This window comes from Magallana gigas, chromosome 8 (genome assembly GCF_963853765.1).
Source record: "Magallana gigas chromosome 8, xbMagGiga1.1, whole genome shotgun sequence".
Classification (NCBI taxonomy): domain Eukaryota; kingdom Metazoa; phylum Mollusca; class Bivalvia; order Ostreida; family Ostreidae; genus Magallana; species Magallana gigas.
The window spans coordinates 13,853,771-13,871,138 of record NC_088860.1 but is presented as its reverse complement, the minus strand read 5'-3'; the positions used below and the strand labels follow the sequence as shown (position 1 = coordinate 13,871,138).

At 30.3% G+C, this 17,368-nt stretch overlaps 1 protein-coding gene across 2 annotated transcripts in view; it reads right to left on the bottom strand.

The window, feature by feature from the left end:
• Positions 1 to 12,608: 12,608 nt before the first annotated feature.
• Positions 12,609 to 17,368, bottom strand: part of LOC105340797 (neurogenic locus notch homolog protein 1) — a 66,157-nt gene continuing 61,397 nt past the window's right edge. For both annotated transcript variants that reach the window (XR_010708400.1, XR_010708401.1), the window contains exons 66-67: positions 13,091 to 13,303; positions 12,609 to 12,759 (exon numbers count right to left, since the gene is read on the bottom strand). The gene's annotated coding sequence lies outside the window, so the exon portion shown is untranslated. The remainder of the gene's footprint in view (positions 12,760 to 13,090; positions 13,304 to 17,368) is intronic.

Sequence of the window (17,368 nt, the reverse complement as noted above, 5' to 3'; positions counted from 1 at the left end):
TGTACAAATGTATGAGTCAAAATAAATTTTCCGAAATTGAGGAGATAATACTCAAAAACATGTAATTATAGTAAATGTATATATAAGGAAATAAGTTGGCAAATATTATTATTCGTTGTTAATTTTTTGTTGAAGATAACAAATATTTATTTCTAATTGAAGAATATGAACTTTTTAAATGTTAAATGGGAAGAATGACCTAAACCCTTTGTTCAGTCACCCACTGATAGGTTCATGGAAACTTTACTTTTTGCAATGTATTAAATGACCTTTGATGTTCAAAGCCCAATTTTTTCTGTGAGAAAATTTTGCAATTCGGTTCTGCTGTCACTAGCATTTGACAATAAATTCATGGCCCTGTACATTATTTCTTTTTTTTAAATCCATAGAAAGAAGTAGGTAGTAGGGTTGGCAGATTTTGTGAAATATCTGGGGAGGGATGTTATTATAACCAAACTCTACCTATTTAGCCGGAAGTCTACCGCTTAAGTCGGTCTCTTGTCTACCTTTTTTTTAAATTAGAAAAAATACTGTTCGGGGTTTTTTTCTTCAAAATTTGGTCGTTGTTTTGATAGATAACCATTTTGGAAGCCATTGTGGTCTATAAATCTTGTGGGTTTGAAATTGGTTTGAAATTGAATCAGTAGCATACAAACGCTTTTTAAGTCTAATGAGTGATAGGATGTCAAGAATGTGTTTTTCATTGCACAAATGAGAGATGTCACTTCCAACAATTACATTAGTTACGAGACTAGTCCATATTATCCTCGTCAAGAAAAAAGAAGCTTTGCAATTCCAACCAGGGCTATAATGAGGACTGAATATATTTTAAAACTTGGACATAAAAGTAAACTTGACTTGCATTTTATTGCAACACGGCATGATTTGTAAAAAGGATGTAAACATCTTTTTTTAATATGAAAAAGAATATATGATTTACTACTAGTTCTTACTTTTCTTATTTGTTAAATTTGGCAATTTAACATATTTTTGATGAACAATGGCAATTGTTAAAGTCTGCACACAAAGAATTTTTTTCCTAAAAAAAGCTTAATCATTTGATTTGAAAAGCATGCATAATTTTGTTTCCTGTGTTGAAATTGCTAAAGTATTTTTTACTCTAGTTGATATCCTTTATTAAGAAACCCTAATTACATTTATAGTATAAAATATCATTGGCTTCTAAATCTACCTCTTTTTCACAACTGGAAATAAACATGTTTGCAATAAATTTTAGACTGTCGGACGAATTATTAGAAAAGTCATCGTGTATGAATAAAAGTATATGCCATTACCCTATGTTGGGGACATACAGAGTATACATTTTATATGACAAATTGAAAAAAAAAAGAGTTGAAAATGTAGTTGACAATAGGCTTCATATATGCAGAAATTGTCCTGTTTCTGATTTCACTCAAAAATATCATGGAACATTTTAATATTGTCAAATGTAATATAACTAACAATACCCCTCTCCGATGTTAAATCCAAACAAACACACTGGTTATGAATTCTGTTACTTTGGTAGATACTTCCTCTCTCGTCCATGTATTTTGATAGCCTGCTAGAATTTCAAGAGAAGATATGAAGATATTTCCTAGATAAGTATTCATTATACGAGAAATAGAGTCTTTCTTAACATAAGACTTGTAGTTTACAGAAGCTGAGAACTATGCTTAAGATTTTTCGGTAAAGGCCAAAACAGATTGCATATAATTAATCAGGTGACTTCAAAGAAATCTCAAAAGAGATCTCTTCGGGTGAGATAATAATTCTGCTAACATTTAATTTAAAATCTGAGATTTTACTCTGAATTTAGAAGGTATTTACCTTGACATATACGGAGATAGTTTGAATACTAACAACGATAGGAGACATTTTTATACAATGAAAACTTGATGGGCTATTAAGTACGATCGATTTGAGGATATTTCAAAGGGAATACATTGAATCATCATTCACCTAGAGAGGCGTATACATTAAATTCCTGATGATATTCTATTGGATATTGTGTAATCGATGGTGTTTAAACAATCTAAAATACATTAACACTTTTTGAAATGTTATAGAAATTTTGAATTGTGTTGAACAACACATGTCTTACGCAACATTTAATGAAAAGAGATCTAAAATAGCCACCATGACAAACCTTGTGATCATCATAGTACATGAAATACTTTTATCATTTAAAGAAATATGTTTAACGTCGGGCGCCTGATATTTAAAACATTTTAAAAGTTAAACTTATTAGAAACAAGTCTTTTGTGTATGTAAGGAAATAAGTCAGAAAATATTATTATTCGTTGTTTATTTTTTGTTGAAGAATACAAATATTTGTTTTTATTGAAGAATATAAACTTTTTTAAATGTTAAAAAGGGAAGAATGACCTAAACCCTTTGTTCAGTCACCCACTGATAGGTTCATGGAAACTTTACTTTTTGCAATGTATAAAACGACCTTTGATGTTCAAAGCCCAATTTTTCTGTAAGAAAATTTTGCAATTCGGTTCTGCTGTCACTAGCATGTAACAATAATTCATGGCCCTGTACATTATTTCTTTTTTAAAAATCCATAGAAAGAAGTAGGTAGTAGGGTTGGCAGATATGAAATTTATTTGGAATAAACATATGTAGAATAATTTGTGAAATATCTGGAGAGGGGTGTTACTATAACCAAACTTGTTAACTCTACCTCTTTAGGCGGAAGTTCGCTGCTTTAAATCTGTCTCTTGCCTATCCTTTTTTCAAAAGCGTCGAGCTAATGCGATCGTCTGGATTGGCAATCGTACAAATAATTTTTTTAAATTATTAAACGTATTACAAGATTTTTATTCAATTTATTCAACCAAATTGTGTACAAAAACCCGACTGGTTATTGACAACTCATTGCATTAGTATAAATTTGCTTAAATGGCCGATGAATACAATAAGGTGAAAAAAAATCACTAAATTTCATTTAAGTTTATCGCTTATATGTCAAGTGGAGACCGTGTCCGATAAAATTAAAATTTGATATGTAAAGTTATTTGTTATCGGGCACGGTCTCCAATATAAATATAAGCGATAAACATATCGGTGATTTTGTTGCAATAAATAAACACGATAATAGGGAAAAGAGTACCAATTCATTTCCCATACGGCTCAATGTTAACCTAAACCCACCTAACTAGTTTGCTATTATACTTACAGACATATCCTTGGTCACATTTGAAAGTTCATTCCAAGCACTTACACAAAATTATTAGAAATACATAGGGTCCCATGGCGTTTATAGGTCAAAATTGAGCTTGTTTACAACTTACAACGATCCGCAGCAAATAAATCCAAGTCCCAAAATTGACACCCACCCCCTACTTCAACCCCTCTTATTTCTTTACCTTTTGCAGTACTTCTTCAATACATCATTTATTTTAAACAGTGATAAATTTACTTTGAAATAATCATTTTTTCAGCAATTATTCAGCCAATCACCTTAACCATACCTTTTCTGCGCGGTTCAATCTTGTATTAACACTTCTCTGATGTCAACATCCGGTGCATTGATACTCTCATTCCATAATGCAGTTGGTTTGATCAAGCATTTTAGATAGCACGTGTTTTGGATTTGTTTGTAAACAACCATACCAGAGGTATTCTTGTTTCAGAATTGAAATAAATAAAAGTATGTTTAATTAGTATAATTAGTGACACACTGTTGATGTATTCAAATTACAAGTTTAGCTTTTTAAAAAAGCTTACCGTCTTTAGAGCAAACTCTTAACAGCAATAAGATATCGAAGACAATTTAATTTTTTTTATATAAATGTCGCCTTCTTCTTCATGCGTGCCAAACTTTTTTTTAAAAAATATGTGCCTTTCAAGCGTGCGGGCATAAAATTGAAAATTGAAAATTATTTACAGCGTGTTATTTATTTGAAATCGACTGTAGTAGAAAAAAGAGATCTTAGGAAGGGTTGAATCACTGTAGTAAAATCAAAGTTAATACAACTGCATTCAGTATCATTTAGTTTTACTGATATTAGTTTCACCGTATTTAATTTACAAACTTGTTTTCTGATATTAGCCATACCGTATGAAATTTCATTGGTATTTGTATAATCAGAACAAAAAGAAAAGAACAAATTATTTTAATAAATGTTACAGAATATTGCTTTTAACTAGTTAACAGAAAAATGAAAGCCTGAATTTCACTAAGAGCCGTTTTTATTGTTCTTTCGTTTTCTTACTTTTTAAGATTTGAAATCTACAAAAATTGTTAAGTCGTACGTAAAAACGATCATCAGAAAATTATCTCCCTTGTGCCGAACAGTATATCAACCAATGAAATAAATGTAAATTTTCACATCATGTATTTTCTACCAATCACAAAGGAGCGGAAGTGCACAGTCCGGAGACTGTAAATTATTTCAACTCTTTATACCGTCTTCCAAGGAAGACGGTAATGAACCTGTGAAAATTGTCCAAAGACTGTTTAATTTAATTTTGAACTTTGAAATTTCTTTTTTGATCCTGTAACCATGATGAGTTATTTTATTATTAACGCATCACTACCTATTTTATACGGAAATATACTGATTTTTGTTTTTAAAGCAACACAAATTTAAACTAAGTCATTTACTTTTTTATTCAAATATTTTTTGATATACGACCCCTAGTACAAAAAATCAAATTATTGATATCTTTCTACGTTCTTTTTCTACATAAAAGAACATGTCAGCTCGACGCCTTTTTGACGTTCAGGCCATTGATTAATTAGAAAACATACCGTTCGTTTTTTTCTTCTTCAAATTTTGGTCGTTGTTTTGATAGTTAGCCATTGTGGTCTAAAAATCTCGTCGGTTGGAAATTGGTTTGCAATTGTTTTGAAATTGAAACAGTAACATACAACCGCTTATTAAGTCTAATGAGTGATAGATTGTCAAGAATGTGTTTTATATTGCACAAATGAGAGATGTCACATCCAACATTGTCCATATTATTCTCGTCAAGAAAAAAGAAGCTTTACTATTCCAACCAGGGCTTTGATAAGGACTGAATATACATTAATACTTGGACATAAAAGTAAACTTGACATGCATTTTATTGCAATACTGCATGATTTGTAAAAAGCATTTAAACATCGTTTTTTTTTACATGAAAAAGAATATACGATTTACTACTAGTTCTTACCTCTCTTATTTGTTAAATTTGGCAATTTAACATATTTTTGATGAACAATGGCAATTGTTTAAGTCTGCACACAAAGATTTTTTTTCCTAAAAAAGCTTTATTATTTGATTAGAAAAGCATGCATAATTTTGTTTCCTGTGTTGAAAAGTAGTTTTTACTCTAGTTGATATCCTTAATTAGTAATAAGAAACCCTATCTACATTTATAGTATGAAATACGCTTGGCTTCTAAATCTACCTTTTTCACAACTGGAAATAAAGATGTTTGCTATCAACTTTAGACTGTCGGACGAATTATTAGAAAAGTCATCGTGTATGAATAAAAGAATATGCCATAACCCTATGTTGGGGACATACAGAGTATACATTTTATATGACAAATTGAAAAAAAAGAGTTGAAAATGTAGTTGACAATAGGCTTCATATATGCAGAAATTGTCCTGTTTCTGATTTCACACAAAAATATCATGGAACATTTAAATATTGTCAAATGTAATATAACTAACAATACCCCTCTCCCTCTTCAGTGTTAAATCCATACAAACACACTGGTAATAAATTTTGTTACTTTGGTAGATATCTCCTTTTATTGTCCATGTACTTTGACTGTCTGCTTGATGTCCAAGAGAAGATATTAAGATATTTCCTAGATAAGTATTCATTATAGATATACAAGAAATGGAGTCTTTCTAAACATAAGACTTGCAGTTTACAGAGGCTGAGAACTATGCTTAAGAATTTTCGACCGGCAATTGGTAAAGGCCAAAACAGATTGCATATTATTAATCAGGTGACTTCAAAGAAATCTCAAAGGAGATCTCTTCAGGTGAGATAATAATTCTGCTAACATTTAATTTAAAATCTGAGATTTTACTCTGAATTTAGAAGGTATTTACCTTGACATATACGGAGATAGTTATGATATTAACAACAATAGGGAACATTTATATACAATGAAAACTTGATGGGGTATTAAGTACGATCGATTTGAGGATATTTCAAAGGGAACAAATTGAATCATCATTCACCTAAAGAAGCTTATACGTTAAATTCCTGATGATATTCTATTGAATATTGTGTAATTGATGGTGTTCAAACAATCTAAAATATATTAACACTTTTTGAAATGTTATAGAAATTTTGAATTGTGTTGAACAACACATGTCTTACGCAACATTTAATGAAAAGAGATCTAAAATGGCCACCATGACAAACCTTGTGATCATCATAGTACATGAAATACTTTTATCATTTAAAGAAATATGTTTAACGTCGGGCGCCTGATATTAAAAAGCATTTTCAAAGTTAAACGTATTAGACACAAGTCTTTTGTGTGTATATGTCAACTCTTAGTTTGTATAAATGTATGAGTCAAAATCAAAAATGAGATTGTACTTAAGGGATGTAAACATACGGAAATAAAAGCGTTTTATTTTTATTTTTTAGGTTGTATATTCGTTGTTTATTTTTTATTGATGATAATACAGCCTACTCCGGATATATTGAAATTCAGGGGACCATGCAAATTATTTCAATATATCCGTATTTCAATATAAGCGAAATTGACTGACGTGAAGCCGCCATTTTGGAAAGTTCAATCCCGATGTAAGCATAGAAAACCAAACCCGAACAAATTATTAGATCATCTTTTATCTATTACAATAAACGGATTACATGGAACATTAGTCCTTGAAAGTTTGATTAAAATTATATCCGAAAGTTTTGCAAGTTTCGTTTTGTTACTATCTTAAACCTCATCATAATCTCGGATCGCATTCTTTTACGTTTTAGAAAAACGTTAGAGAAAAATCACCACACTCAAACGCTTCAAATATTGCTGAACGCTGCTTGTATATCATCGTAAGTGTACACGCGATAATCTCAAAATCCTTAGCTATTTCGAATTTAGGCTTTGTTCTTTCATCAATAGACTTAACAAGTTGGTATTGAGCGTCCGGAGATAAGGTATTTCTTTTCCGTGGGGTTTCCATATTACGTCTAGCCTCAATACATCCGTATTCGTAAAAACAAAATATTAAACAGTGAATAAATTTTACTTTTTAATAAAAGTATAAAAACACACATGAAGAGAAACTTATCAATTCACACCTTTGTATATCAACCGGTCAGTCTGGCATAATTACTGTCACCAACCGTGACGACAGCCGCCAGGGAGAACTTCAATATAACCGTTATAAAAACAACTAATTATCACCTTTGGGGACCGATCAGTGGCTTCAATATAAGCGATATTTCAAAATAACCGATTTCATTATATCCGTGAAATCAATGCAAAGAATATGAGAGGTAAAATCTGGGGATTTATTTCTATTTCAAAATAAGCGGAATTTCAAAATAAGCGAGTTCAATATAAGTGGAGTAAGCTGTATTTACTTTATTATTGAAGAATATAAACATTTTTACATGTTGAGAAGTGAAGATGGAACCCTTTGTTCAACCACCTGCTGAATAGTACACGAAAACTTTACTTTGTATAATGTATAAAATCAAAGTCTATTTTTTTCTGTGAGATTTTTTTTAAATTCGGTTCTGCTGTCATTAGCATTAGACAAGAAATTCATGACCTTTTACATTATTTCTTTAGTTATTATCCAAGTAAAAAAGATAGATAGAAGGGTTCGCAGATATGAACATCATTTGGGATTAACATGAAGAACAATTTGTGAAATATCTATAGACACGGTCTTTCTAAAGCCCTTAGACTGTGGACGAATTATTAGTGTAGTCATCACGTTTGATTAAAAGTACATGTCATTAGCTTAAGTTGGGGATTTAAGAGTATACAATTTATTCGACAAATTGAAAAAAGAAGTTGGAACTGTTATTGACGATTTCCCATTAAAAGATCAGGAAAACATTTTTCTTTTAAAGCGCAAATGTAAATATAATCAACAATACACCTCCTCAATGTTAAATCTAAACAAACACAACGGGAATGAATGTTATGACTTTAGTAGAGTCTTCCTCCATCGTCCATTTACTTTGTCTGCTAGATGTCCAGAAGTAGAGAATATATATCTTTCATACATACATGTAGTTATTAATTATACGATGAAAAGAGCCTTTCCCGAACACAAGAATGAATTTCACATGTTTGATAGAGATCCTTGTTCATTATACCCACCTACTTAGTTGATTTGCCAGAAACCCAACAGAGGGCTGATTCAATTTTGAAAAAATTATGCATTTTAATTATATCACTAGAGTACGCTTCAATTAAACTAGAACCCCTTTACCGTGAACTATATAATTAACAGTTTTAGCAATGTTTTGCTAATATACGTAATATATATGTTCCTTGGAGTGATATATGACATTTATTCTATATGCTTAAGAATTTTTGACCGGCAATTGGTAAAGGCCAAAACAGATTGCATATTATTAATCAGGTGAGCTTCAAAGAAATCTCAAAAGAGATCTCTTCAGGTGAGATAATAATTCTGCTAACATTTAATTTAAAATCTGAGATTTTACTCTGAATTTAGAAGGTATTTACCTTGACATATACGGAGATGGTTATAATATTAACAACGATAGGGATCATTTATATACAATGAAAACTTGACGGGGTATTAAGTACGATCGATTTGAGGATATTTCAAAGGGAACATATTGAATCATCATTCACCTAAAGAAGCTTATACATTAAATTCCTGATGATATTCTATTGAATATTGTGTAATAGATGGTGTTCAAACAATCTAAAATATATTAACACTTTTTGAAATGTTATAGAAATTTTGAATTGTGTTGAACAACCAATGTCTTACGCAACATTTAATGAAAAGAGATCTAAAATGGCCACCATGACAAACCTTGTGATCATCATAGTACATGAAACACTTTCATCATTTAAAGAAACATGTTTAACATCGGGTGCCTGATATTAAAAAGCATTTTCAAAGTTAAACTTATCAAACACAAGGTTTTGTGTGTATATGTCAACTCTTAGTTTGTATAAATGTATGAGTCAAAATCAAAAATGAGATTGTACTTAAGGGATGTAAACATACGGAAATAAAAGCGTTTTATTTTTATTTTTTAGGTTGTATATGTATATGTAAGAAAAGAATTTAGGAAATATTACAATTCGTTGTTCATTTTTTATTGATGATAATATTTACTTTATTATTGAAGAATATAAACATTTTTACATGTTGAGAAGTGAAGATGGTACCCTTTGTTCAACCACCTGCTGAATAGTACACGAAAACTTTACTTTGTATAATGTATAAAATCAAAGTCTATTTTTTTCTGTGAGATCTTTTTTAAATTCGGTTCTGCTGTCATTAGCATTAGACAAGAAATTCATGACCTTGTACATTATTTCTTTGGTTATTATCCAAGTAAAAAAGATAGATAGAAGGGTTGGCAGATATGAATATCATTTGGGATAAACATGAAGAACAATTTGTGAAATATCTATAGACACGGTCTTTCTAAAGCCCTTAGACTGTGGACGAATTATTAGAGTGGTAATCACCTATGATTAAAAGTGCATGTCATTAGCTTAAGTTGGGGATTTAAGAGTATACAATTTATTCGACAAATTGAAAAAAGAAGTTGGAACTGTAATTGACAATTTCCCATTAAAAGTTTAGGAAACCATTTTTCTTTTAAAGCGCAAATGTAAATATAATCAACAATACACCTCCTCAGTGTTAAATCTAAACAAACACAACGGGAATGAATGTTATGACTTTAGTAGAGTCTTCCTCCATCGTCCATTTCCTTGTCTGCTAGATGTCCAGAAGTAGAGAATATATATCTTTCATACATAGTTATTAATTATGCGATGAAAAGAGCCTTTCCCGAACACAAGAATGAATTTCACATGTTTGATAGAGATCCTTGTTCATTATACCCACCTACTTAGTTGATTTGCCAGAAACCCAACAGAGGGCTGATTCAATTTTGAAAAAAATTATGCATTTAATTTATATCACTAGAGTACGCTTCAATTAAACTAGAACCCCTTTACCGTGAACTATATAATTAACAGTTCTGGCAATTTTTTAATATATATGTTCCTTGGAGTGATATATGACATTTACAATACATTTTTCGTTTTCTCTTACATATTCTACAAATCAAATTTGTTTAATTTTAGCCTTAAACTTGTAGTTTATGAGAAAAAGAAGGTAACTATGTTTAGGTTTTTACGACCGGCTAGCGACAAAGGCAAAAAAACCAAAACAAGATTGCATAAGATCAATCAGGTGATCTTAAAAGACACCTCATCAGGTAATTTTAGGGTGGTATGGGACACCCCCATGTTGTGACATATAATTTATCAAAACATACAATAAAATCAAGTATAACATTATAAATTGTTTCTTTTCTAATATTGACATCTAACAGCATAACGCTGTGTTAATGAGTTCGAAACCCGTAAGGAATTTTAAAATGTTTCCCTTTCCAACAATTTTCAAAAAGTATCTTTTGAATCAATATTGTAAAATTTGAAAATTCTAAAACAGTTAAAGTATTTTAATTATAATGAACTTGAATCCTCATCAATATTGACAGATGCCAATTATCACCTGAAAAGAGATATCATCAGATAACACTAATTCTGAATAACGTTTAATATAAAATCTTAGTTTTTATTCTGACATTTAACATGAAAAATACGTAGATATTATGATTATCATTAGGTAAAATGTTTAAATATACAATTCATATAAAAATGAATGGTAAATTGAGTTCAATAAATTTGAAGATATTTATAAGGTAGCATATTGATTCATTATTCACATAGAAAGCTTGTATTGTAAATAAAATTCCGGATGAAAAATATTTTATTGAAGATTGTATTTGAATTTATCGATGGTGTTCAAGCAATCTGAAAAATATCAAAACTTTTGTGAGCTTATAGAAACTTAAAGAATGTGTTGCAGTCTTAAACAACATTGAATGAAAAAAGATCTTAAATGGAATTTCCACTTGAACATTATGTAGTATAGTATTAAAACAAAACAAAGCCCAATTCTACCAATCCTGTGCTTTAGCATTGTTCCTTTTCTTTTCAAATAAACAAAGCATTTGTTTGATTGTACTTTGGGTTGTTTCTAAAAACAAAATAGAAAACTGAAAGCAGGAGTTTCGGTTTTTTGTTACGTTTAATGTCTAGCTCAATATTTAGTTATAATATAACCTCATAAACAGTTTGAACTTTCGATTTCCCTGAGTTCATTACCACATATGAAAGGTATATGTAATCAGAATACCATTATCTATTTGATACATAAAGTAATTGTATAACTCTTTGAAAAAAATTCAAGAGCCTGTATAGAAATTTTGTCTGAAATCAAAACCAAACCATTTATTCATTGTATTTCTTCATTGAACTTTGAAAATTACATCGCCAAATGATACCATGTCTAATCAACCTTATTTTTTAATCTTTGTCTTTCATTCACTGGCAAAGTACCTGAATATAAAACAAAGACAACCTAAATAGCAATCATAAATAATTTATCACAAACTTTTAACATGCTATCAGAATTGTTGTTGGAAATGTGATGAAAAAATTAAATACCAATTAACCTTGGTCAGTCTAGAAGAAAATATGTGTTCGTTTGGCAACCAATAGATTGCAACCCTTTTTATACAATTTAAAAAAAAATTCCACTTTTAAAATCGATGCAGTTGAAATTCACGTTGAACGCTCTGTAAGTGCATATAAACCAATGCTTTTTTTTTTTATACATTTTATTAAATATCCGCTTTTGAAATCAATGCAGTTGATATGCAGGTAAGACGCACTGTAAGTGCATACATGTATAAACCTTTCGATCAAAAAATGCTTTGCTAGCCTGAACATAGAATTAAATTGGTATATTACACTTCAATATAATTTTTAAGTATAATATTTTCATTTAAGTTTTCATTTCAATTTTAATAAGGATTTTTCATCTCTCTTCTCCTTTTTAAGATCAAAGTGACCGTGTTCGGCGTTAATATGGTTGATAACCCAATAACGATTATTTAATAAAATGCTCTGTTGTCTAAAAACAATCCAAGTTTTACAAATAAGGTCAACAGTGTTTAATACATCTTGATTTATTTGTTTTCAATATGTAAAGGAATCTGACGAAAAAACATGAGAATATTTGAGTCATAACAAAATAGCACGAGTTTGTGCAATACATATATACACTTGTATATTAAGCCAATTTAAAAGCACACGCCTGCACGTATAAGCAGACGTTTACAACATAAAACCAATTATTATGACAAAAAACATAATGCGATGACGTCAACATGAAAATTGAATAAATACTAAAAAAATGAGTCCATGAGAATGGATTTCTTAACCAAGAACGGCATGTTCTGATGATTTAAAAACATTAACAATTAATTGTGCCATCGTTGTTATCACATTGGTTTCTGTCCTTGAAAAATACAGTGTTTCCTGGACATTCAAACATATAGGAAATTCCAAAAGAACACTTATAGAACTGATGACATTTTCCTGGAATGGGGAGATATGCATTGTCTGGTGCGTCTTTGCAAGGGTCAGTCACGAGCGGCGCCGCGGTGAGCGGAGAACTGGGCGTGGTCAACTCTATTTAAAATAACATCATCGCTATTAAGAACGGTTTCAAGCTGCTTCAATATTGTTCCAAAGATATTTATTCTTATTTCATGATTTCAAAATTTAGATACTGTTTTAACCATTTATTATTCTTATATCTCGATTTTAAAATTAAGATATTGTCTTAACCATTGATGTCCTCAAATTGGACAATTCATGGATTTATAAATATAGTAACATTTTTCTCATAATATCAATATTTTACTACTACATAGCCCTCATCTGCGACAAAAGATAATTAAAAGCGAAGCAAATGTCTCTACAAAAAATCAAACATTTTCTTCTGCAGAGCTCTACTTACCTGGTGGCAGAGAATATGTGACAGTGACCTGGTTAATGGCCAGAGAATCATCAAACACAGCCAGCGGACCCATAATGATGGAGATTTCTCCATTTACAATCGCTTCTAGGAGCCTTTTCGATTAGAATTCCATAAATAAATTCTTGTAATGTGGGATCTTGAGCACCCTTGAATTGTAGGATGAAGTTGATCTTATCCTTTCCACCCTCTTGGCTAAAAAAGAAGCAAATAGTGCGTATGAAAGTATGAAAAAGTAATAGAATTGGTTAACAATCATATATTAAAAATATAAAGTGACAAATTTAAAGTTGCAACACTCACACAAATGCCATAACCTGGCAGAGTTCATAGATGTATTTAAACCTGTCTCGAGTAGTTAACTGAAAAACAAAAAAATAGGTATAAATGATTGCAAATTGCATACAAATCACTTGGAGAGACAATTCAACATTTGTAATATGTCTTTTATTAATTTTATTTGAAAATGTGAGTTCGACGTACATAACCACAGAATGGTATAGCCAGTGATTTGAACTCCTGGGATTCCGTGTTTGCTAGCTGATTAGTATATGTCAGATTCTTCAGTACAAAGGTTATATTAATCAGCGTCTTCACTGAAAGATAGCAAATCAGATGGGTATAAGGTTGGTGAAAACTTGTTTTCAGTTAAATGATTGATGATGTGCGGAGAGGAAATGTTTTAAATCAATTTAGCACAAATTTTGTGCTAGATTTTAACAAATTGCAAAAGCTTGCTGTGAAATTAAACTTTTTTGGTTAAATGATTGATTACGTGATTAGTGGAAAAGTATTAACTGTTATCACAAATTTTGAGAAATCATTACATTTTATCAAATTGCAAAACGCTTGCTGTCTGTAAAGTTCAAATAACGCACGTGGACTCTCTTTGGTAGGAGGGGCGGATGTGGTGGTGAAATCTGTTAGATTAATGGCGATTTTGTTGTATCTTCGGTGCAGGTGGAAGAAATTGGAGCCAATGAATATCAGATCTAGGTTTTCCACGGTATAATGGGGAGCCCCTCCTATAAGTACGCCTGTCGTCTGCTCACGTGACACAGAGTCCGTGCCTTTGAACACCATGATGAAAGTCAAACTATGAGGATGAACCGCACTACATAGATCAAAGGTAAACAGTCTTTTAACCATTAAGTATAAAGGTTAGCATTAATACCACCATTTAAAATTAGACTACTGAGAATAAAAAGGGGGACATATTTAACAGACAGTTTGAAAGTAAGCAAAATTAAAATGTCAAATGTTTCTTCTAAAAAATGCGGTTTTATCTGTATTTTGAAAAATACCATTAAATTGTCTTTTGTAGGTTGTTTGTTTATGTATGCTCCTTTTCTTTTAAAATAGATTTTATTTGTATAATTAGTTTTGAAACTATAAATTAAAAAAAAAAACATTGCTAGTATTGCAAGACGGTTGATTGCTTCTCATTACTCATCGAATAGCTGCGACATGATAAAAAAACCGTAAAATTAGAACAAAGCACTATATACACGTAGTTTAAAATGTACTTCACACCTGAATGCAAGAATTCTCCAAAATCTCTGTAAAAGGAGTATTTGTACAACAGTTAAACAGATAACTATGCAACAATAAATTATGATTTGTCGTAAGTCCTATTTCGCAAAAATAGTGTTTCTAAAAAAGTCCCATTTCTGTCTATGATTTGAAAAGGTATTTGGTATGGTTCCTTTTTTCTTCAACATCAGTGTGAATAGGTGTTATTAATAAACATATTATCAATATACTATATATATAACTAAAATCAAACTAAAAGTAATCAAACTTAATATAAAGATTAGGGGGAAACCACAACCCGGAAAAACCACACCAAAAACGATTAATTTCTTTGAGAAAAACTAACAAATAAACAAATTAAACACCTCCTTGCATGAAATATGTTGTTTAAACTGTAAGTAAAAAAAAGAACCAAATAAAATACAACATGCCACACTTGATTAAATTTAATTTAATTCATCTCTTCTCAATTCTTGACTACTTGGAAAAGTTTCATTCATTATTTTTTGCCTGTGCATAATGAGCAACCATTGTCATATCTATTTCTAACAGGTATATAAAGCAAAGTTCATTAAAATTACTTCCAATGAAGAGTCCAAATCGTCCATAAAACGACCAGGAATACTTTTATTACAGTCACAAGAAATGGGATGCAGTTGGTACTGGAATTTCTACTAACCAACGTTGGTTAAATTAATATGAAATTTTGTGTCATAATATGAAATTTCTTAACAAGGAAATTGTTTTATTTAAACGATAATTCTGTGAAATGTCAGTGATCTTATTTATTTATCCCTGACCTTGAGTCATCCCTGGTATGAGTAAATTTAAAGACATTACAAGTTTTGAACTTTTTTATAGCTGCATCATCCCTAAAAATTTGCAGATATACAATAGGTAGTATAGAATGCATTTGAAAGAGTGTAGACAGAAGGCAAAAGTTACTTAAAAAACTTCTATGCCGTCACCCATTGTATTTAGCCAACGTTTATTTTCACTATTCAATCAGCAGTTGTTGGATATATAAATATCCAACTGATAGGAGTTGGATATTTTTAATATCCAACCGTCAATCAGTTGGATATTCAAATATCCAACAGGGCATAAAACAAAGAAAACTGAAAAAATGTTGAAACGTTTATTTCCAACATAAATCCAAATTTATAAAACAGAATTTTGTCATCCATAAATGTTTATCCGATAAGCCTCGAATAAATTTTTTGCAGAAATAACTCCTTTTCTTAATTTTGATAGATTCGGGATCACATATAAATCACTTTCATAAACTTTTAGACTTCCTCTTTGAACCTTGAACCATATCACTCCTTCTAATTAGTTTAACACTATAGAAAATATTGTCGCACTATGACTTCATAAGACTCCTATCAATTTTTTAGATAAATCATCGTCTGTTAATTGACGTCAAAATTCTGATTTTTCCTTTCTCCTTGCAAGTTTAAAATATCATTCAAACGGTATCCATGTCTTTCCAGGAACTGTAGATCTCTTTATACATTGTACAAGTGTGTACTTTGCGTTAAAAAAATTCATCTTCTAAATCTATGTCTGCTCAGTACAGCGGTATGATTTTCTATAACATGCGCACCTGTTCACTAGTCCATGATTAAAAAGGTGTGTTTGGTTAGGCTATTGTGTATGGAATTATACTTTTGTAAGCCATCACAGTTGGATATATGAATGGGTCAATGCTTCTTAGAGGCTCAAATGGGGGAATTTTTTTAAGTAAGATAAATAACTCGATAGTGTTGAATAGTTTAGAGAAAACATCCCCTCCTCGGGCCTTCGGCCCTCGGAGGGAATGTTTTCTCTAAACTTTTCAACACCATCTCGTTATTTATCCATTACATAAAGGACAAAGGTACAGTGTAGATTATATCTAATATAAAGTCTCATTTAAAGGGACTTTGACACGATTTGTGATGCTTTTCTTTTTTTTCTTTTTATGTACAAAATGGTTTACATGACGATTGTGCATTTTTTAAAATTTACCAAAATTTGAATGTTAGAAGTCAAGTTACAAGCGAGATACAGAGGTAATAATAATTCGTTGTTATGTAAACAAAGATCGCGTCTAATATTTGTTTACAAATAATATAAATTAAGGAAATAACTATTTATTTGACAAATAAAGACTGGTGGCAAACAAGATAAACTGATTCAATATGTTCATAAACAATATTATCAATAAAAGGCACCATTCAATTGAAACTTGTAACTATACAACACACAGGTAAACAATAAGAAGAATTAAGCTTTGTTTACAAAACAGAGAATTTCAAACTCTTTATCTTGCTTGTAACTCGACATTTGATTTCAAATTTTGAGGAATCATTTACAATACCCAATTTTACCATTCTAGACATTAAAAATGGAATAATCAAATTTGAAAATTTGGAGTTCAAATCGTATCTAAGTCCCTTTAAGAGATAAATCTAATATTATCTTTTATTTGCTGGCAAAAATTAACACTTCACATTTAGATTTCCAAAAATCTTTTTCAAAGATACATAATAATTTAATGATATTTTCAAAGAATTATATATATTCAAATATTGTATTGAAACAATAACATTCAAGTTATTTATTTATTTATTCGCGAACAAAAGTGTTAAAATTAACTTGCACTACTAGAAATTACATACTAAAGTTTTAGAAGAATTTTTATTTTTTTAAAATGAATAAAAAATAACGTTCAGAATGTTGGCT